Source organism: Peromyscus eremicus, chromosome 4 (genome assembly GCF_949786415.1).
Source record: "Peromyscus eremicus chromosome 4, PerEre_H2_v1, whole genome shotgun sequence".
Classification (NCBI taxonomy): domain Eukaryota; kingdom Metazoa; phylum Chordata; class Mammalia; order Rodentia; family Cricetidae; genus Peromyscus; species Peromyscus eremicus.
In genome coordinates this window covers 84211080-84231294 of record NC_081419.1, presented here as the reverse complement: position 1 = coordinate 84231294, position 20215 = coordinate 84211080, and the positions used below count along the sequence as shown (strand labels likewise).

Below are 20215 nucleotides of genomic sequence, written 5' to 3'. Positions count from 1 at the left end.
CACCCAGCTTTTTGCATGGGTATTGGGGATTCAAACTCAGGTCTTTTAAGTTTGTTTAGTAAACATTTTATTGTTCTATCACCCCAGCCCTTGCTTTGCTTAAGATTAAATTAGTGATAGTGGATGATTAGAATTTGCTTGTGTAATTCATGGATATAAGTTACAGTAACGAAAGGTATTGTGACGTAGAAACTACAGGTATGCCATATTCTTGTAGCTCACTGGAAGTTTCCTCATGGTTTTACCTTAGCCAATGGGTGTTTTCTGGTCACTATTGGGAAACTATGCAGATGGATCTGGCCAAAGTGTTAGGGACCCAACAGTGATCACTTTAAGATGATCATTGGGTAATCACTGAGTAACCTGATGGCTGTTGTGATTGGATAATCCTTGTGGAATGATTTAAAAAAAGACTTTATACAGCCATCAATGTCAGGGTGTATACAGGTATTACAGGAATAGACAGGGAAATACATAGGGGCATTGGGACAATTCTCTATTGCTGGATACTTTAAGAAGTTGCTGGCCTTTAGCCAACTCCAGAACTATCCCCCTGTTTTTATCTAAGACAGTCTCTCCCAAAAATTACCTTTTCAGTCTTGCAATCTTAACTTGGTGTATGAAAAAAAATAATAAAACTTAGTTTTAGTCTTATAAGTTTTTTTCCCCTGAATTATACTTAGGCCTCCGTTTTTGAAATGTAAGAGCCAAACATCTGAATGCCTTTCTGCCCTGCTTCTCACTTAAGGCGTAGAGTGAATCTTTTGCGGTTTCCAGGACTCAGCATTCCTGCACATGAGATAGAAGTGGAGGGAGGAAGCCAGTGGATCAGAGTTGAGAATGTCTTCTCCTGTAAACTGCTTAATTTGCTACATTCATGTCAACAGTGCATCAAACCCTCTGTCAGGCATTTCCTCACAACCCTATAGTAAAGGTACTGTTTTATGATTTAGTAGATGAGCAAAGGAAGTCCCTAAAAGTTAAGAAATGTATACAACATGGATAATTAGGATAACGGGCATTCAGACTCCTAGCTTTCTAACTTCCAAATCAATTTGCTTACCCATAAATTGACCACTGCCAGCCTAGAGAGAGATGATGCATTTTGAGGAAATAACGCTGAGCCCTCTCACTTTATGTGTCTGATTCTAACACCAGGTTAAGAACAGAGCTTGCAAACTGGTGTTGTGAGGTGAACACTTCCTCTGGCTTAGACCTGGGCTATGTGCTAACAGCACACACATTACTGGAATGTTAAGAGGTTGGGCCTCCTTTCGCTGTCTGAGTCAGTGCATAGGCGTCAGCTTTTGTTTTATTTACTGGGGGTGTCTCCTGTGGAATCCTCAGGGATCTGCAGGCGCCCAGCCTGCATCCAGCACTGTCCTGCCTTGGGAGGCTATTGCAGAACAGCAAGCAATTGTTTCCCTTCCACTTCACTCTTAACGGTCTCTGCTTTCACCTGGGCCTCCTTCTAGTAAACTCTATTCTTCACCTTCCTCTGGATGGCTACTCTGGCCCACTGCCATCTCCACAGGAAAACAAGAAGCCTTCCTTTCTGGAATAAGAGATTTCACATTCTCTACTGTAGCTCCCTTAGTAGATAAAGATTTCTGGCATGTCTTCAAGGATGTTGTAGATGAATTATCCACCTCTGTGCTTTCTCCCATCTGCTTTTATGACATTTCTTCCACTCTTCATTATCCCTTGTAACTTTTGTTGATGACAAAAGATACCCTCCATTTATATTTGAAAAAGGATAGCGGGTGCAGTGGCAAAGCCAGAACAATGGTCCCACTTAATTTTATCCTCATTTACTATTCTAATAAAGACTTCTTTTAGTATCTGATGCTGTGTCTGCGAAGTTTATGATGCATCTTTTATATTCATTTCCACGTTTAAATTCTAATATCTGCCCTCTCATCCCAGAGCAGCTTAATACACCGCAAGGAACACTTTCCCTTGATGATGAAAAGAGTATTTGTAAGGTAAGTGGGGCTTTCAGTTTCAGTATGAGCAGGAGACTCATCAAGGAATGTGTTCAATGTCCTAGCACCTGATTTCCCGTTGCTATGTGTGTCTGAATTTAGAACATGGTTATTTGATAATTTTGGAGGATTAGAGAAGAATTAAGCCATTTGTGCTAGATGACTGAAAAATCAATTAAGAACACCTACTGTAGCCTCAATGTTGACAGCACCAGGAGAAATCGGATGACGTAGGCCCTGGCTAGGTTTACAGTCTCTAGAACCTAGAGAGAAGAATTATTTTCAAAGACAGATTTATACTAAGAAGGCATGTTGAGATTGTTATATAATTGCCAATGTCACCTTATGAATTCACAAGTAGCAATGTAATTATTATCTGATCTGGAACATGTAAATGGCAATAGCCAGCACATGAATTCTCATTATTTCTCTGTGTAAAGGTTTGCATGTGAAACTAACCTGTAACCAGAAGTAGGCATGGAAATCATGGACTTCGCATCTCTGTCATATGTACTCTAGCATTCAGCTAATATTATCTAATGTAGCGGTTGCTTTCTACCCAGGTTCTGGCTCCAGGATTATTAGGGCATGCAAAATTTTCAGAAGCCTGGGACAAGTGAAGTCTGGTAGCCCAGGAGTTTGTTCTGGGTACTTAGGAAATTGAAGCAGATGAATTGCCAAATTCGAGGCCAACTTAGGAAATCTCGCAAAACACTGTCAGAAATTAAAAATTATAAAAACCAGACGTAGAGATATGTATCAATGATACAGCATGTGCCTACCTTCAGATCCCAGAACTATATGGGACACAACATAACTACTATTGCTACTGCTGTCATAATAATATATATAGTGATAATTATTATAAATATTATTGTTATTTATTAAGGATTTTACAATAGTGCCATTTTTCTCAAAGTCTATTGGGCAAGATTCTTCTGAGTGGTGTTTGCAATCACACCACCAAAACAAATACTGGCTACTTATCTTTGTTTGGGGAATCAAGGATGATTGATTCCCTTTTCCTATTGGCTTTTGCATCTACACAAGTGCTTACTCTGGCAGGGTGCTTTTAACTTTAGACTGCTTTAGCTGTGCTTTGCTTTAACGTGCGGTGGTCACACACATTCCTTAATGTAGAAACTTGTTATTTTCTTTGCAAACGTCGAGAAGTTCCTGTTATTTTTATCCTACATTCCATGTGCTTTCTCCCCTCCCCAAAGAAACAAATTAGTGGGCAAAAAGAGGTTTCTCTCTATCTGTATAATTGTGTATAGATATAAAATGTTTCATTGAAACAAGGAGTTGTGGATTCTAACAGAAGGGAGGAACAGTTTCCCCTGATAGTAGCCCAGAATGATCTTTATGAAGTAGAAACATGATGTGCCAGTACCTTTCAGAGAATTCTGTTTCTTCTGAGTTCTAAACTAGTTCTCCTTTGGTACTGTGCTTTCTCTGTGAGCCTTTCTGCTCTTCCTGCTGCTCTTCCCAGGTTCCGTTCACCGTGAACTTTTATAGGGCCCTCCACTCATATGATCACAACTCACGTCCTGCATTAAAAACTGCCTTTTGGCCGGGTGGTGGTGGTGCACGCCTTTAATCCCAGCACTCGGGAGGCAGAGCCAGGCGGATCTTTGTGAGTTCGAGGCCAGCCTGGGCTACCAAGTGAGTTCCAGGAAAGGCGCAAAGCTACACGGAGAAACCCTGTCTCGAAAAACAAAACAAAACAAAACAAAACAAAAAAAAAACCAACTGCCTTTTGGAGCCTTGATTCAGAGGGAAGAGATGGGTTCTACCTCAACTTGATGTGCCGTGCTTTATTCAAGTTCACGGGAGGCCTGCCCCTTTAAGAAGAGGAGTGAATGGGAAGGGGGTAGATGGGAGTCAGAGAGGGAGGGAACAGGAGGGGAATAGGGAGGGGAAACTGTGGTAGGTATGTAAAATAAGTAAAAAAATGTTAATAAAATAAAAAATGCCTTTTGGTGTAGTGGATTTTAGGATAAAGTTCTAATTCAGCCACTCCTTTCATAGTGGTAACTTATTTCAGCCATTTTTTTTTTTTTTTTTTTTTTTTTTTTTTTTTTTTTTTTGCTGTGGGATGTTCTGTATGCTGTGAATGTGTTGCTCTGATCGGCCGAGAAATAAAATGCTGATTAGCCAGTAGCCAGGCAGGAAAAATTAGCAGGATAAACAGACAGGGAAAGGAAGGGTGACAGGGAGCAGCAAGTAATGGCACACAGGTAAAGCCACAGAACACTTGGCAACATATAGCTTAACAGAAATGGGCTGAGTTTAAGTGTAAGAGCTAGTCAGTAGGAAGCCTGAGCTAATGGCTGAGCAGTTTTAATTAATGTAAGCCTCTGTGCGTTTATTTGAGTCTGAGCGGCTGTGGGCCTGGGCAGGACCAGAGATAACTTCAGCTACACCTTTTTAATCAAGCCCAAACAGCAGAAACACAGTCCAGCCTTTCACTGCTTTCATTTAAATATATATGGTGATTAGAATTAAGCATAATTTTTACAGATCACAATAGATGACATTAGAGAGGTGTGATATTTAAAAGATAAACTTAATTAAAAATTTGGGGCTTTTAAAAATTACTTATGAGTTTAATTTCTAGAGTTATTACTTACTGTTAATTTGAGTGCTGTTCTTCCCAGCATCTCTATTAAGTGGAACAAGAGTAGGGAGAGAGAGGGACTCCTTTCAGAAGTAAGTTTATGCCATTTCTCAGGGTAATTGAGAGAGAGTTTGTGGATCTGTGTGTTCACTCTAAATAGATCCAGGGCTTTTCAGTGGAGTTGATATATAATGTAACTTTATTGTTTACATTGACATTTTAAAAAATATTTTCCTGAAGGAGAATGTATTTGTAGGATTTTAAAGTTATAAATTCATGAGCTTTCATAAATCCTTTGTTTCTGGTTCTGCAGCCACAGCTGCTTTCTTACAGGTGTTCCGTGTTTCCCCAGCAGCTGGTGAAGGCGGCAATGCTTTTCTGCCCCTTCACCACCTCTCCTCCCATCCTGGGTACCATTCCTCTCTTCCTCAGATGCCCGACTTCTCAGAAACACCTGGATTCGCCTTGGCTTCACTTCCTTCCTACCTAGCTCTGTCACTTAGCACTTATTTTCTCCTCTAAGGGTTAATAATATATGATGAGGAAAATTAACTGGGATGGTATTTGTAAAATATATAACATGGTTCCTAGTACAGATCTAGATGAAAAGAATGAGATGTCTCCATTTTCAGAATATTTTCCATTTTGCAACATACAACCTTGGGTCTCCAGCCAAACCATGCCTATGGGTACCCAGAGTCCTGCCATTCCAGTGACACTTCTCCTCTTACGTTAAAAGTCATTAACTTGCCCTGGTGCTGAACTGTCTCCATCCTTCAAGAGAGAGTCCCTGCTTAATTGTCACTGTCCCTCCTGTGAGAGTAGTGATGGAAGTGGTGCTTCTCCCAGAGGCTGCTGTGAGGGTGCAGTGATTTAGGACCTGCAGATCTCTTCAGAGAGCACATATCCTGCTCTGAGAACTCCACCAGCACTAGCACGGCCATCTCTTTGGGTTGTTTTTGTTAGTGTCTAGCACTGGGCTTTGCACAAAGCCAAGCTCAATGAGGACTAAAGGAGCAGAAGCAGGGAAGAGGGAGGTAAACGTGCTGTTCTTCTCATGACAGCTACAGAGCATCATGGAAATAAATAGCAGTGCGATTAACCCCTGCTATCTCAATGTCCCTTTTTGTGGCGATGTTTCTGGTTTCCTGCTGGAAGCCATCTCTGTGCATGTTGTTCTGTAGGTATTAACCTTCTTCCTTCAGCTTCACAGTGACAAAGCTGTCAATAACTGTTCACTCAATATTTCCTATTCCCTACTCACTGTGACACTAGGCTAATAGGATGGACAACGAGCAAAGGTTTATCAATACAAGTCAGGCACAGGACTTTTGTTAGCACTTCTGAAAAAAAGTATGATTATTTGCTTCAGGATTATTGACTTATTCAGATATAAACCTGGAGCTGCTGGTCGCCATGCTTGTTCTAAGAAAGGAGTACCCACCTGAGAGCAGAGTTAAGCCCTCCTGAGTCCTGACATAGCTAGTCCTGAATTCAGATCTACTCCTGAACCTTTCTCTTAGGTATGAAACTGTAAATGTGGTACAAGCAATCCTAGGGAGCCTGGTATTCTCCTAGGTACTCTCAAGGCTAAAATTAAAAAATTCACAATAATTAGATTTTATGCCTACATTTCTAGTGTCATTTTCTGAGATAAAGTAGAGTTTGAGGAGATAAATTATGAGTGTCAGTCCAATAAACTGAATGTAGGTGTAGGGATGAGAATGCAACTATTTTCTATTAAGACAAACATTGAAGACATAAGAATATGGAACAATAGCTGCCTTCTGATTTTTTTTTGTTTTAAGTATATAGTTACTTTTTGCATAAAAGTTTAAAGTAATTCTTAGAATTAATTTCTAATGTGGTAACTATGATCCATATCAAGAAACACTCTTTGGAATAAGTTCTTTAGGATATAAAGGGGATTCTAGAGTGAAAAAATTTATTAAGCTTTGAATTATTCAAACCAATAAATTCTTCACATACATACATGTAGAGGTCATATTTAGTTGAGATTTCCTCATGGTCAAATGAAGGAGTCTTAATATTGTGTTAATATCCTAGGAAAAAGTTATTAGATGAAGTTAAGGTGCCTATTTGGTCAATAATAAATTTTTGTGGGAAAGAGGAAATTGGTATTTTCCCTTGCTAGAATATGAGTTATAACCATGAGTTATAGAATGGATTAATATTTTTAGATGATGGAACCATTAGAAAGTGAGGCCTCATGGGCGGTCCTTAGGTCATTGAGGATGCTCCTCAAAGGAGACTATAGTCCCCTATTTCTAGTTTTTGTTGTTGTTTTTTTTGCTTCATGGCTCAAGATGTGCCCACTTATTCCAACATGGATTCCCACCATTAATATCTACCATTTTCATTAGAGGTCATGGGGACAACCCATTTTGAACTTAAAATCTTAGAAACCATTTGAGAAATGAGCCTTGAGTCTTTATAAATAACCCGTATCAGGTATCTCATCGGAGTACCACGAACGTGAATAATTAACCCTCCTCTCCTAATGCAAAATGAGGAGATGGATAGTAAAACATGAAAGAAATCAGGAGTGTGCTGAAGTATGACCTAGAAACTCTCTTACTCCAGGCAAATGAATGTATGAAATTTGACCCTGGTGATGGGGTTGTGCTAGGGTCTGTATCTACACCTTTGAGATTATTGGCTATGGTTTTAGGCTGGCAAGACAAATTAAGTTTTTGATTAAAGGGATACAGTTCTTTTGGCTTTCTAATCAGGAGGGAAGAGGGAGAGCTGTGATTGGCATATAAAATGAAAAAAAAATTATTAATAAAAAAAAGTTTAGCCAGGCTTAGTGGCACATACCCAGCAGAGGCAAAGGCAGGTGGGTCTCTGAGTTTGAGGATAGCCTGCTCTAAAGTTCCATGCCTCCCTGGACTGCAGTGATATCCCATTTCTAAAATAAGCATGTAACAAAACAAACACAGGACAAGATTTTATAGCCCTAACTCATATAACCCAAGTTTATAATTTCTTTTTCTTTTGTTGAAAACTGATTTTTTTGTCATATAATATATCCCAATTACAGTTTTCCTTCCCTCTACTCCTCCTGGTTCTCTTCATCTTCTTTCCCATCCGGTTCCATCTCCTTTCTGTCTCTCATTAGAAAACAAACAAGCCTCTAAGGGATAATAATAAAATAAGATAAAACAAAAACAAAGGTCAAAACAAAGAAATGGAAGAAAAAGAGCCCAAGAAAAGGCAAAGAAACAGATGTAGATGCAAAGACTTACTAGTTTGTACACTCAGGAATCCCAGAAAAACACAAAACCAGAAGCCATAACATATACATGAAGGATCTGATGGTTAAAAATTAAAAATTTAAAATACAATTTTTTTAAAAAAAGAAAGAAAAAAAAAGAAAAAAGCCTTGATAAAACATTATGAGACAAGGAACCTCCCAAGATGCTATTGAGTTTGCTTTCTGTTGGTTTTCGAATGTAGGGCATGCAACTTACCCTTAAGAAAAGTTTGTTGGAGCTGGAGAGGTGGCTCAGCAGTTAAGAGCACTGGCTGTTTTTCCAGTGGACCCAGGTTCAATTCCCAGAACCCACATGACAGCTCACTCTGTAACTTCAAGATCTGATACCCTCACACAGACATACATCCCTGGGCTATCTAGTCTCAAGTTCTTACTCACCCAAGTGTTGGGCATGAGTTCCATCTTATGGAATGGGCCTAAAATAAAATCAAATATTGATCGGTTACTACCACAAGCTTTGTGCCACTATTGGACTGTCATTTCTTGCCGTCAGGACACCTTTGTAGATAGACGAATTTGTCACTGTTTTTTTTTTTTGTTTTGTTTTTTTTTTTTTTTTTAGTATGCAGAATGCTAATCCATAGTGGTGAAGGCTGTAGGTAGGCACCAGCTTGACTTCTCCTTGTTCAACTAGTTGTGTGGATGTTGTCTTCAGCATAAGGCCTTGCCATCAGTTTGTATCCTTGGAAACAGCTTGAGTTGTTTGGGACCTCTTTGACCAACAGCTAAATTAGATGTAACCCAGTTCTGGGTACTTTGTTTGGTGACAAGAGATGTCCAGTTGGGGCTCTGTCTCCCCTGTTAATTTGGCAATTTCATTTAGATCACCTTCATATATCTATATATTTTAAAAAATGTCTACTGTATTCAGTTTCCATACTACTGACCAAAAGGCTTTTAATTTTAGCTATCTCTCCCCATATTCCCTCCATCTGTAATTTGTTTTTTAAAACATTATTTTCAGTTTCACATCTTGAGAAGGTGCCATGAAGATGTCTGATGATTAGGCAACGTATTAATCTTGATATTTGGGGAGGTCTAATCTACCTCTATATAAGCCAACTTGGGGAACTACTTTTTAAAAGTAAAAACAAACTTTCTTTTCTCTTAAATTACAAACAAAGGTAAGGATGCCTAGGTGTGTTTGTTCCAGAAACATTTCAGCAGAATGTCATAATGACATGTCATGATGGCAGGTAGAGGAAGACTCTCTCTCTGATGAGGTGACATTTTGAGCTGAGCTCTGTCATGGAAAAAGAAATTTACTGGCAGCACAAAGAGCAAAAGAAAAAAGTTGTAAAGTGCCAAAGAGTCGATAGATTTGGAAACTGGAGGAGGGCGGGGCAAGGGACTAAGCACAAAGGTAGAGAAGGGGCAGGCAGCAGACAGATCAGTAAGTCATTTTATCATCACTGGAGGATGTGGGGCAAGTGTGAGGGGGAGAGAGATGTATGCGAGGAGAAAGTGAGGATGCTATCTTTGAATTAGCACTCTAGAGAAACCAGACCTCTCATGGCTTTGAAGGTTGCTATGTGTTTGTCTCCTTAGTGATAGTTCTTCCACTTCCACCTATGAAATCCAGCCTGAACTGTAGAGAAGCCCCCACATGCCATGGATCCTTGATGAGAATATCAGCTCTTTGGTAAAATGCAGATGACTACTAGAATCCAGAAAGTCTGGTTTTGTTCCTCATCCATTCATTCCTTTATTACTGTGATCTTGCACAAAAAATCTATTCTCTCTAAGATATCTATCTCCAAGAGCTGTTGTGAAAATCAGAGGAGATGTTTTATAAGGGTGTTATATACATGAGAGATGACATAAATATTAGTTTTCCTCTGCATTGAAAAAGCAATATAACAGTGTTTAAGGGCATAGCTATCAACTACAGAGGTTTGGATTGGGGTGCCACTCTTCTGTATCCTTCTCAGGTGATTATAGGTACTATTACACCTCTTTGTGTTCCTGTTTGGAGGATTTAATGAGATAATATACTGAAAGTATTTGGCACCATGCCTGATGAATAATATATACTCAGTAAATACTTTCTGTTAAAAACTACAGTAGTACCTAGAACAGTGCTTTGTGAAACACATATAACAGGGTCTGCTCATATTGTATGTCTGAAAAAATGCTAATAGAGGTGAGAAAACTCAGGTTTGTGGCATGGACAGCTGGGAAAGTTTAGGGATGAGAGGAATAGAGAACTAGTGTGAATCTCTATAAAGATCTCAGGCATCAGAGAGTAGAAACTGAAGGCACACAAAGTGGGCTGAGGAGGTTGATGGTGACAAATGTTGCCTTCTTCCTAATTTTGGTGTATGAACACCATAAATAAATAACCTAAGCTAGAAACAATGAGAGAAAACTTCTTAAAAATACAACTGACTTTCAGTGAGTCATATTTTCCTCTTGATGATATTTGGAGAGATCTAGGGTCCAGACGTGATTGCTCCCACAGAATGCATGTGTCTCTAACTCTGCTGGTGTCATGTCAAGCTTGCCAGCCCCACTCAAAGAGGGGGTGGGCATCCAGGCTGGTTGCCCTTGACTAGTTTACAAATCACAAGCCCTCTACTGCCACCCCCGTAACAAAAGATTGCAACTGGCCTGAAATCTTTGAACAAGACGTCAGTGAAATGCCAAGCAAGAAGACTCCAGGATCAGTATTAATCACTGATGACATGCTGACTCTTTTTCTTGATATAAGCCCATACTCTAGGTCCATGAGTTATAGAATATATCCAAGTGGATGACACACGTTAGTTCCTGCCCTACAGATTTCACCCTAGACACTCAGTTCCGTTTACTGAAGTTATATTTGGTTGTAGAAAAGTGGAAAATCTAAAGGTAGTATTCACAGAAAGTAATAGAGTCTTGAACATCATTACTTTCTTAAAGACATATCTCTGTATAACTCTACTCTTACTGCTGTCAATATAACAATTCCCTCTGGAGTTGTGCAGAGCATGGGCTGTGTGGTCATTTTGAGCAGCATTAGAGTTCACAGACTAAAATATAATCCCAATTCCAAAATTCACAGATGAGTAATTGAATCTTTATTGTGTGGTAAATAATTTATTATAGATGATATTAGTTTACTAAATCCCTGGACTTGCTTTTGCCTCCCTATTTTCTTCATCTTACTTCCAACTCAATAGCAAGGCATCATCTTGAATTTTCAAGAATAAGATGAGCATCCTTAACGCAAAAATCCTGATTGATTTGAAATCCAAAAACCTTTTTTGACAACTGACATGGTAAATAAAATGGAAAATTCTTCACATGACCTCATGTGATGATATGTTTTCAAAATGCATGGTAAAATTATTATATACCATGACTTTTAGGCTCTGCATAGAAGAAACATATGAAATATAAATGAGTTTCATGTTCAGACTTAGGCACCATCCCCAAGATATCATATATATGAATACTTTCCAAAACATTTAAAAAAACTAAATCTTAAGCACTTCTGGTTTTAAGCATTTAACATAAGGGATTCTTAGCCTGTATAATATGAGCCTGATCATTCTACTTTATGCCCAAACCTCATCATTCTATACCTGGAGGACCTCAACTTTACCACCTGTTTCTATTCCCTGCTGGAGGGCTGCAGGGAAATACAAGTCAAATTATGCCACTTGCCTACATATTATCCTCCAGAGGCTTTCTATCACCTCAAATAAGATGCAGCCTTGTTTGGGGGCCTCTACATGGCCTGGGCCCGATGCCTGTCTGTCCCATGCCAGTTCTCCATCCTCCCACTTAGCAGTCGGCCACACTGGACATTTGGCTGTACATGGAAACCTTTAGATAGGTTTCTTCCCTGGAGGTCTTTGCCTTGATGCTCTCTCTTACTGCAATGCCCTTTTCCTGGAGTAAATACTTTCCTCCCTCTTATCATGTTTTCGATAAAATACCTCTTTCTCACTGATGTTTTCCATCACTGGCACATCTGGAATGCCGCTCTCAATGAAACTCAGTAATTCACTGACCAATGTGTGCAGTTACTTGAGATAATCTCAAATGTGGTTTATTTATAGTTCACTTATTCTCTACTTTACCATGATAATGCAAGCTTCATTAAGGGTGGAGCTTTGCCTTATTAACTATTGTCTTCCTTCCATCCTTGGAATAGTTCTTGGCACACAGTAGGCACTCAAGAAATGTTTATTAAATAAATGATCAATAAATTGACTCTTAAGGGCTCTCAAAGCATTGCCCCAAATCAACTAGAAAATTGTTAGGAGTATGCAGTCTTAGCTTCAGTCTCAGATCTACTGCTGAAAACGGGCTGAGCAATCAGTGTTTAGAATGGTCTCCTGCGACTCTGAAACATGCTCAAGTGTGACATCCAATCTGTAAAGTATATATGTTATATTTGTGAGATAGGATCTCATGTATCCCAGGTAGGCCTTGAACTTGCTATGTAGTCAAGGATGGCTTTCAACTCCTAATCCACTTGCTTCCACCTCCCCAGTGCTACCACAAGTGGTTTATGCAGTGCTAAGGATCAAACCCAGGACTTTGTGCATGGTAGGTAAACGATTATCAACTGAAGCTATATCCCCAGCCATAAAGTTATATATGTTTGAAAGGTAATGTAATTAAGCCAGCCTTGGCAAATCTAAAATTCATTACTTAGAGTCACCTTGCAAGAACTCAGTCAATAGAATTAACAATAATACTCACAATCATATCATTACCTATTACTCACTAGGCACTACAATGATTCTTTATAATAATTATTATCAGTAGGCATTAGTGCTTATATTGCTTATATCAACTCATTTAGGCTCAGGAGGGTGAATAATTCATCTCAGATCATCCAGGAAGCAAGACACAGACAGATTTGCTTGCTTTCTTGTTTCTTCTTTTTTTTCAAAGAGATCTAACTAAGGACAGATCACTGATGTGGCAGCAGATATGCAAGGAAAACACATTTGGCATTTTCTGAAACAAATGCCAACTTTCCACATTTGGCAATGATAAATTGTGGGTCCTGACATCAAGGAAACCCTCAGAAAGGGAAGTAGATGCTCTTTCAGCTTAGTGGCTTCTGTTCAGAAACACTGGTGCAAACTGATGGTGATGAATCCCATTTTCTTCTACCTGGGAAACCAAGGCTATTTGAACTTTAGCCATGGACTGGGAAAATCCTGGCATGTACACCAGGAAGTATGACTAATTGTAAGCTCTACAGATCACATGGGCTTAACAGTCTTCATGGAGAGGAACTGACATTTGATGCTGATAGAGAGGATGATGGTGGAAAATATAAATATGTATTTTTCTAAAGTCAAGTCACAGTTGTTCTTGGAACTGCACACCCTGAGTACATATAGAGAAAACCTCACATAGCAAACTCCTAAATTATACTAAAGAATTTTGCTCAATTTAACCACAATTATTGATGGGAGATTGCATCAGTTGGCCTTATGGTTCTTGCTTATTCTTGTCTCTGTTTTGCAGTTTATAACAGCATCAACCCATTCCCTACTTTTTCGTCACACACACACACACACACACACACACACACACGTATTCATGTAACACATATGCTTTTAAGTTTTATTGTAGACAAAACCAGTCTTGAATTAGTTTCCACTCAAAGTACGTATGTTCACAGATGTTCGTTTATGCTCAGGGTTTCCCAGCTACCCAAAGCATCGCTGTTGAGGTTTTTTTTTTTCTGTGAAGGCTTTTGGCTTAGACTGTAAGAGTTAAATGCTAAGGCTAAGTAGAGTTTTAGAAAGCAAAGTCAATCTGTTTTGAATTACCTGAGAAAAGGACAATGTGCTTAGTAGGCATCTAGTAAATGTATATGAAATGAGTGTTCAGAGGAAAAATGTGTAATAGAAACTCAACATTTTTTTTTTAAATAAATTAAAGAAGGAAGAAAAGATGGATGTGATGTGCATGTCTGTAATCCCAGCATTGGAAAAGTAGAGGCAGGAAGATCAGGAGTTCAAGGTTAGCCATGACCACAGTGAGTTTGAAGTCAGTCTTAGCTACATGATACCTGTCTGTCTTAATACACACACACACACACACACACACACACACACACACACACACACACACACCCCAAAACAAAAGAAGAAAGAAAGCAGCCATGCAGGGTCTGTTGCCATATGCACGTTTCTTGACTGAGAAAGGGATGTCAGGAGACTCAGTAAATGTCCGTGAAGGTTCAGATAGATGACTGGTACATATTAGGCAGTTGAGAAGCAGCAAGAACAAATAAGAATCCTATTTTGTTTACATAAATGGCATCTACCAGGTTTAATGGAAAGATGTGGGAATATTTGTCCCAAACAGTTTATCTGCTGGGATTGTTCTCCTTTGATTAGGTCTGTGTCTCCTAAAGCATCAACAGAGGCTGTTTATAATAACATACTTGTTTCTTTTCTCAGGAGCATATAGCCATTCATTTGCCCAAACTCACACATCAAGTGTCTGGTCCAGGCTTCTGATGTATCTGCTTCTTAGAGCCATGAGAGGTCACATAACCTTCCAATGGCTTTGCTTAAACACAGATCCTCTGTGGCAGTTCCTGTGAAGGAGTTCTCATATATGTTGATATTGCGAACATGTGGTAACACGGATTGTTCTAGGCATTTTACTTAATTTCACAGATATGAAAGCCACATAAGCAACTTTGCTCGGTACTTATAAAACACTTTTGGGACAAACATTTTCTGGACAGCAGTAGCACTGTGCCTATGACTGGCATTTCTTTGAAAGGCAAGGTGCTAAATTCTGCTTGCTTTCACTTTCTTTGGGTCAGGAGACTAGTTATCATTGGGTATCTTTCCCCATTCTTTAAATCTTATTCTCTTAGGAGTCATAATCCTTCTAACCTTTAAGCTTCTTGCACATCAGTTTCTTCCTCTGTAAAAATTGTTAGTAATAATACTTACTCCAGAGGATTGTTGTGAAGGTTAGGAATTCTGAGAAAGACTTAGCACAGCACTGAAATGCTTGGGTAATCTGTTTCCTTAGCACAGACTTGAAGCCTAGGAAACCACCTCCACGATGGTAGGGTCCTTAGATTATATGAGTTTGAGAGAAGAGAAAGAAAGACAACAGGGATCTCTGCACTCTTGTGCTATTTCAACCCGTGCAACATGCTTACCAAATAATTCAGGCTTCCAAATCAGATGCCCAGTAGCATGCTCTCTCAGCTACCACTGAAGAACAAAAGAGAACTTCCATTTTTGTAAATGGAAAGGAAGACTGGGGACTGAGGGGTTGCTAATCCCTATACCAGTGATGACTGCATTCTCAGGTCTGCCCTTGATTTTCTCCTTAAAATAACTTTTTCGTACCTTGTATCTACAACCCCAAACTCTACAGGATAGACTTAGGAGAGATTCAAATCAGCACTTATTTTTTGGTTGAAAAATAAAGCCTGTATCTTTGAATAACTTGTCCAAGGCTATGCAGTTAAAAAAGGTGCTTTGGCTATAATGTGGGTTTCTTTTGTTCATCACTTAGCACAGTTTCTAGAACATCTGCCATGTTTTAATCCCTGTCAATACCATTTGTATGTGCAGTCTAGGACACATTGCTTGGGATAAAGCTACAAGAAATGAAAGAGTGAAGAGTCCCATAATGCTTCAGGATTCCTTTCTGAGGTTCTGTTCCCTTTTACTCTTAAGGAGCTAAAAATTATTTAGAAAACCATAAACATTAACCAGTTGACTAACACAAACACCTCATGGTGTGAGTATTAAGGCTCAACCACCTTCATTTGGTACATTTGATTTCTCGATGTACTCCCTTCCTCCTCTTCCTTAGAGAAGACAGGTGAGAATTTTGCTGTGATATCAGTGACTGCAGATGTACAGTTGACAGGGAGGGACATGAAAGGCTTCTGTGACAACACCTAACTGTGCCCACCCCCCACCCTCACCCCTGCCCCAAAGTAACAGCCTAAACAGGAAACTATTGAAAAGAACTCTTAAAAGTGTGATAAGGATGCTCTCTACAATTGATGGTTTCTGGTGGGTGGGGGTGGGAGGCATGAGGAGAAGGATTCAGTTCTATTTGAGGGGCAGGCCACTGAGAGTTTGACCATGCTTCAGGGGGTAAATGGATAATACAAATTGGACTTTAAAAAAATTTTTTTTTCAATTCTTATTTTTATTTTTACTTTTGGAAGGTTGCAAGGGTTTGGGGTGAACATGGAAGGACTGGGAAGTGAGTGTGGTCATGGTGTATGATGTGAAATTCCCAGATAATCAATAAACATGTTATGTTGAAAAGAAAAGAAAAGAAAATGTCCACCCAACAAGGCTGGTGGGAAATCCCACATGAAGAAATACAGTCAAAGCCTAGACTTAGAAACAGGTCTCATAGAAGGAGAAATTCAGTCCACTGGTTTTTTTCTTTTTGATTCACACAGATACTTTGGGTTTTATTTTAGAGTAACTTTGTCCCTACCTTTCCCCATTTGGTATAAGTAAAAACTTCTATTTGTGAACTAGCCCTCACAATACTCCAGTCCAATCCTGTGGTCATCACCATGCCTGTGTTTAGATAGGAGTTTTTTTTGTTTGTTTTTTGCTTTTTGGTTTTTAGCTCTAATCTATGTCCCATGCATTAAGCAAGGCAAGGGGCAAGGGGCATTGTTTCCACTCTTCAGACAAAATAAAACAAAACCCAAACCCCTTGTGTTTCAGAGAAGCTATGTGACTTTTCCAAGGTCATACAGCTCTCAGTGTCTGACCTGGCATTCAAATCCAGATTTATTTGCCTGTCTTGGCTTCCTAGTGTTGAATCTTCTGTTTAACCTTTCCTAACACAAAGAATTGTATTTTTACATAAGACCATTTTAGTCACCAATCAATGGGTGGTAAAAATACTAGTTAAGGAGGTCATTCCACCTTAGTGTCTGCTTCTAAGGCCTGGAAGCATGTGGGAGGCAGGGGGAGAAGCTTGGAATAACGTTCGGCCTCCTCATGGTGAGAGTTGAGGAGGTGGGAGACATTGGGACAAGTCAAGCGTAAAAGAAGGATGAGAGTTTCCAAGCACAGCCCTGTATAAACACAACCCTGACAGAAGGAAGGTTGCCTGCAAGGACACACTTGAGGTTTCCTTGAGTGTTCAAGGGGAAGGGCTGAGTCACCATGGAAATGCCATCACTTTTCCTCCCCCTGCATGCAGACAACCCAAGTGTGACTTTTAAAACAATGGGACTAATGCTTTGGACTCTTGAGCGGCATGCACAGCTGCCGGAGGATGGTCCCTTTTGCTGACCATTTGCTCAAGTCCTCTTCCGTTTTCCTGTTCAAGGCTTCAAATGAAGGTGTTCTTCCAGTTGGGAATCAGACACCTCAATCCTTATTTTTTAAGCCCCTTTTCTCTTCCATAACTCTTAGGTAAAATTTCACCTGCAATTCACAGACGATATGGCACAAAAGTAGCTTAATTTAAAAAAAAAATAAATAAGAAAAGATAAGGAGGGTGAATTAACCTAGAGCCTTCCTTCACAGCAGCAGCTCCCCTTCATCTTTCTCTGTTGTTTTCTTCAGAGGGTTAATCTTTAGACTTGAATGATTATGCTCTTAAGAAGCTTCCATACATAGTCCCAGGTTTCACACTTTTCAATAGAGGTACCCAAATGCAAATGCAGAAAGGGGGTCTTTCTTCTTATATTCTCTCTCTCTCTCTCTCTGTATGTATCATGCACATTCTTGTGAGCGCACATGCCTGTGTGAATGCACACCTGTGTGGCAGGAGCCAGAGGCCAGTGGCGGGTGTCTTCCTCAATTGCTTTCCATCTTTGTCTTTATGACAGGCTTTCTCACTGAAACCTGAGCCCACCAATTTGTCTAGAAAGGCTGGCCAACAAGCTACAGGGATCCTCTCTTTTCTACCTTTCCAGTGTTAGGATGACAGGTGTGTGTTGCCATGGTACCTTTTTATGTGGGTGATGGGGATCTGAATTCAAGTACTCATGCCTATGTGTTTACCTATTAAGCTATCTCCTTAGACCTTGTTTGTTTTTGAACAGAAAATGGGAAAATCAGAAAATGAGGCTTCAGGACTATTATTTTTTTTCTCATCAAATATCATCTTGCCCTTAGTATAAACAATCTATACCAATAGGAATGGAATTACTGTCAATATCTTGGATTTTTCAAAAACTGGTGCTCCATTGACACACCTTTTGACTTGTAACAGTAGGAGCATATTGCACACATTAGAGGATGAATGTGGTTTTATAACATGACCAGATGTCATGGCAGTTCTTGTGTCATAATTATTTGAATTCACAAAGAGGAGTTACACTTAAAAGTCCCAAGTTACATTCAAATTTTGATTCAGAGATCATGTTATATGTCACACAGGCCCCATTTCTGAAGGCTGTCACCACTACTTAGTGTTCATCTGTAAAATGGGTATATTAGATTTCACTTCTTTATAAGTTGAGGTAATTAATGCAATAGTGGGACCCAATTGTGTCAACATCCAATCAATATAGTGATTACATTAGATAAAAGGGAATGACATCTGCCCAGATGCTTGTTTTGAAAGTTACCTTCACACTGGCTTGATACAATAATACAGAACCAAGGGGTTAGCCACTAAAGGGTTTCTACTTGATTCACTGTTAGCTATAACTAAGGTTTTTAAAACTTCTACTCAGAAAAACCCACCCAAACTATGGCAAACAAATTACAAATTTTATTTTAGAGATACAGGAGGACTATGCAGAACTCCAGAGCAAAGACATGTGTCTGTTGTGCGTGGTACCCTGCCATGGTCTCTGCTGCTTCTCTCCCAACAACTGCTCCACATCATTTGAAGACTGACCTCTTGCTAGTTGGCATATACCATGTGTTCACAACTACAGGGCTTTGTGCTTCTCATCCCTGTCTTAAAAATTTGAATTAATAAATATGAACTCTAAGTACAAGTTCTCAGGTAAATCAGGAGTTCTTCCTATAGGAAAAAGGGATAGAAAGGCTTCTCCAAGTTCAGTTGAACAGGGTGGCATCTAGGATATGTGACAGCTTTGCTAGAAAGGGGTTCATATATTTTCTGGATCTCTATCAACAAGATATTAGTACTTAGGGTACTATGTTTTATCCTATGATTATTTATTGGTTATCCAATGTGAAGAACTCCCGTTTGTCATTTAGAAATCCTGCCAAGAGATAGGACTGGACATCCTCAGAAAAACTGTCTCCTCTATGTTCCTCTCAGGCAGAACTACTCTTTATATCTTAGGTGTTGTTCCTTTGTGAAGAAGGCCTGGTGTCCACCCTGGGCAGGATGACTGGCCCTCAGCAGCACTGCTGACAGGTGACAGATGACCCATTGCTACAAGTCAGTAGAGGTATTTTGCCAAAAGAAAAGAGGGAAAAACCCATGAAAGGAGAAGAAGGGTGGGTCTTTAACATTTTGGTCACTGAAGTCTTGTTATCTATCTGGAACTCTGCCATTTACTCACTTGGCCACCATTGGACCAGAAATGATAAACATAAGTCATTGTGGGTTTTGGGGGGTTTTCAAAAATAGAAGAAAAAGAAATGTGGCTAGAATGTGGCCTGTCTGGGTTTCCGGATACATCTATTTATATGAAAAGATAAAAGCCCTAGGGCATGCCATTGTAAATGCCACTACAGGGGTCCCTTGAATCTCAAGGCTACCAGTCCCTAGAGAGCAGAGGAATATATTTTTGCTTAGCTTTATAATTTTTTATGATTATAAATACAATAGACTTTCATTCTGAAAGAAAAAGAAGTTTTATAGAAATGAATGTCCTTTCTAATTTGATACCACAGTATAACCAGTTGAAGCCATTTGGTTCATATTCTGGCACTTTTTTCTCTACCTGTATGTAAATACAAGTCTAAGCATGGTTTCCCAAATAATTATTTTTACTTAAGTATACTAACCCAAAAATATAGCCCTAGAGCTCTTTTTACTGTAACCATGATTCCTTGACATTTCCCCATCAGTACCTACAACTCCTACTCTTTAAGATTTCAGTTTTCTATTGTGTGGGTGCACTTTAGGGTATGGATTCAGAAAGCATGGAAAGTATTTAATGATCATTTTTATCCCCATGAGCTCCTCTTCTTGCATCCCACACCTCTGATTTTATTGAGCAAAGGCGATTCTCAGATTAAAGGTCAGAAGTGGTTTCTCTCCAGCAGCTGCTTGGTTGCTTTAAAATTAGCCCATCTCAGGGACTTACTGTAATGCTCCATTACATGATTATTTAGTCTCAACTTAAAGAATTCACCCTCCATCAGTAAGTTTAATAATATAGACTCTGTACAGACTTACAGA

General features: G+C 39.4%; 1 long non-coding RNA gene across 6 annotated transcripts in view; it reads left to right on the top strand.

Moving 5' to 3' along the window:
- LOC131908431 (uncharacterized) overlaps positions 1–20215 on the top strand; it is a 75671-nt gene that overhangs the window by 23153 nt on the left and 32303 nt on the right. For 4 of the 6 annotated variants that reach the window (XR_009378600.1, XR_009378597.1, XR_009378596.1 and 1 more), the window contains exon 4: positions 19148–19305. The exons of 1 other annotated variant lie outside the window; for it this stretch is intronic. This is a non-coding gene — a long non-coding RNA (uncharacterized LOC131908431). The remainder of the gene's footprint in view (positions 1–19147; positions 19306–20215) is intronic. One more of the 6 variants, XR_009378598.1, reaches the window with a different exon arrangement.